The following is a 3,431-nucleotide window of genomic DNA, read 5'->3' on the forward strand; positions in this document are numbered from 1 at the left end:
GGCGGGACCCGGGCGGCCTCACCGCGCGCGCATCCGCTCCCGGCCGGGACCGGCGCTGGGGCCGCCCCGACGGCGAGCGGCGGGCCGGGCTTGGGGCCGGCGGGACGGGGCGGGAGTCGCCCGCGACGCAGCGCGGTCCCTAGAGCGTCCGGCCCGCGGCGCCTGTCGCGGCTCCGGGTAGTCGGATGCGGCCGCACCTCCTCGGGCAAGGGCTCCTCCGGGGACCGGGGACCGTCGGCTAGTCTGTCTGTGCCGCCGCGCCAGACAGTCCGGCTGCTGCCGAGGCAGCTCAGCTCAGAGGCGGAGGGCGAGCTCCCCCCGGGCTCCGGGAGGAGCGGACCCTCAGTCTGTGCCGCGCGCCCCGGGCCGAGGTGGCCTCTCTCAGTCCAGCTCGCAGCCGTCGGGTCCCGCCCCCTCCGGACCCAACCAATGGGGGCACAGGGGCGGGGCCAAGTCCACGGAACAGAAGCCCCAAGAAGGGTTTCTGGGGGGCGGTTGCTGATGCCCCAGAGATACTACCCACTTGTGGGTGGCGGGCGGGACTGGCGAGGAGTCCGCAGCCCTGCCGTCGGGGGCCTCGCGGTCGTCCTGGGCTCCCCTCCCGCCGCTGGCCACGCTGTCGGGCAGCCGCGGGGACTCGGCCTGGGGACCCAGGGTAGCGGTGCGGTCCGGGGAGATCAGACCCTACGCTCCAGCGGGGCGTGTCCTTGATCGCCCTGCCAGAGCTGGATCCCAACTCTCCGTCCGGCCCGCAGAGTGACCTTGCAGCCCCACCTGGTGCGCGGAGTGTCGCCGCAGGACCCGAAACGCCTCAGGTGGGTGCCAGCCAGGCCCGAGAGTGGGGCGCATCCCTGTGCGAGCAGCTGGGCCCGGGTTCCCGGCCACCGCAGCTCCTCGCCGGCCTCTTGGCGCCTTCCCCGCAGTCCCCTTGCGTGCGCCTCTGGGAGCTCTTTCCCGGACACCTGACGCCGGCTCCGTCACTGCTGCTGGCGCGCCCACCCGCCTGGCTTCCGCGCGCTCCCGGCTGGCGCCTCCGGCGGGCCGCCCCGGCAGCTCCAGCAGCCGCACTGACACCACTAGGTCTGGCTGGGCGCCCTTCGGACCCGGTGCCGGTCCAGCCGCGCGCGAGATACGCGCACCCGCTTCCCGCCTCCCGCCGGTCAAGGAGCTCTGGTGCCCTTCCTGAGCCTCTGCGCATCTGAATTGTCACGGCCCTCAGCGGCTTGCGAGAGAAGGCTCCTCACGGAAACCCCTCCATTGACTAGCCCCCTTCTGCACACCCTGCTCTTCCCTAGGTGCCTTCTCACCGCATTTATTCGTTTATGGTTGAGGCGCTGCGCTGAGAGGAAAAGACCCTTAGACTGAGCTCTGAAGGCCGGAAGGAATTGGCTGGGATGAAGGAAAGGTCAGTGGGAGGAGAATGTACCAGGCAGAGGAAATAGCTTGTGCGAAGGCCGAGACTCCAAGGAGCGTTAACAGTGGCAGGCGACAATCACCACTGTCCATGTGCCAGCCATGTTCTGTACCATTTCTTTCACGCTCACACGTTGTCACAGGGTAGATACCTAACCGACCCTCCCCCACCTCATTTAACAGACGAGGAGACCGAGGCACACAAAGGTTAAGGGACTTCCCTCAGGTCACACAACACTGGAGCTGGGCTGCAGCAGGTGGGCACGTGCAGGTGAGCTGTGCAGTGGAGGCTGGAGAGCCTGGGGGGCAAATGGCCAGCTGAGGGTGAGGCTGGAGGCACTGACAAGGGACAGACCACAAAGGGCCTTGGAAGGCTAGAAGAGGGCTCTGGGCCCCTGACCATAATGGTGCCCTAATGTAAATTCAAGATTAAACTTTAAAATTATGTCCAATAAAATTCACATTTTTCCATGATCACTTCAAAAAAATTTTAAATATCAAATAAATCCTTAAATAATCATCTGCTGTTGCCTTAGCAACATGCCTAGTCTGTCTTACCCAACAGACAGACCACGTGTAAGGCAAGGTAAGAATGCTGAACTTTATCATAAGGATAATGGAGATAAGCCATTGAAAGTGCCCAAGACAAGACCAGAGCCTGGATGCAGAAGGGACTCCAGGTTGGAAGGAGGGAGACTGGAGTCAGGGCCCACAGCTGGGGCAGGTACAGTAATGGGAGGGCAGGAAGGAAGACAGTAGCAATGGGTGGAAGGCAGAGGAGAAGGCTGTTTAGGAGGCTGAATCCACAGGGCTTGGTGACTGCATGCAGAGGCAGGGGGCAGAGTCAAAGGGGTGTCCCCTTGTCACACTTTGTCAGGGTCTCTGAATGTCCTGCCCCCTTCACTGTCCCTGTCTATGTCCCTGGGCATCCCTCTGCATTCCCCTTTGAGTCCACACCACATCACTGGGGGTCTCAGATCGAGCCTGTAATTCTCTGGTTGTGTATTGTACAATGCTGGCCTCCCAGCAAGACTGCAAGCAGCCCAGTACCAGTATTCTTGTAATAGCCGAGATCATTTATCTCAATTTTGGATGAGTGGAAATAACTGTGATCTTTAAACAATAGGCTCACATTCCCATAAACCTAAACAGCAGGTTATAGCCAGTCCAAAGGGCATCACCCCACAGTTCAGTTTAGCAACAACCACAGGGGGCACTCTGTGCTGTGCTCCAAGCCAGAGATGAAGCGGACCAGCTCCCTGCCCTCAAGAGGCCCCCACTCTAACAGGGGTGGCCATCAGGTGAACTTACAATCTTTTCCAAAAGCAGAATGCGCTCTGACAGAGGGGCCGGCAAAGTGCCTGGAAAGACAGAGGAAGTGGGGACAGGTGATCCTGGAACTCCTGAACTGGAGGGGAACTGAAATGAGAAAGGTTTCTTGGAGAAAGTAGTGTCAAATAAGGGCTTCCCCAGTCACCCGGCAACTCTGTGACTTTGGGCAAGTTACTGAACCTCTCTCAGGTTGTCTCTCATCTATCAGCGAGGCTCATGATTGTAGGATTGTGATGGGAATTACATGAGAATGTACATAGAGCACTTAGCACAGTGACTGGCACACGGGAAGCACTCAATACATGTTAGCTATTGTTATTGTTACTATTATTAACATATTATTATTACACTATTCAAAGCACTAAAAAAACTTTTTTTCCTGATTACGAAAACAGGTTGCTTATTGCAGAAACTTTTGAAAATACAGAGAGATTAAAAAAAGAACAAAAATCACCAAACCCATGTTCAAGAGATAATCACTGGTAATATTTGGTGTATTTTTTTTAAACACATCTGTACATTTTTAATGCAAAAAAAAAAAAAAAAACAAACCAAGATCACACTTGCTCTATTGACTTACAATATATTGCAATATTTCACCGTGCCGTTGATTATTTCGCATGTGTTTTTGTTTGGCTTCATGGTATTTTTTCATCATATGGCTATCATAACTTATTTAACCAAGT

The sequence above is a fragment of the Balaenoptera ricei genome, chromosome 1 (assembly GCF_028023285.1).
Source record: "Balaenoptera ricei isolate mBalRic1 chromosome 1, mBalRic1.hap2, whole genome shotgun sequence".
Classification (NCBI taxonomy): Eukaryota; Metazoa; Chordata; class Mammalia; order Artiodactyla; family Balaenopteridae; genus Balaenoptera; species Balaenoptera ricei.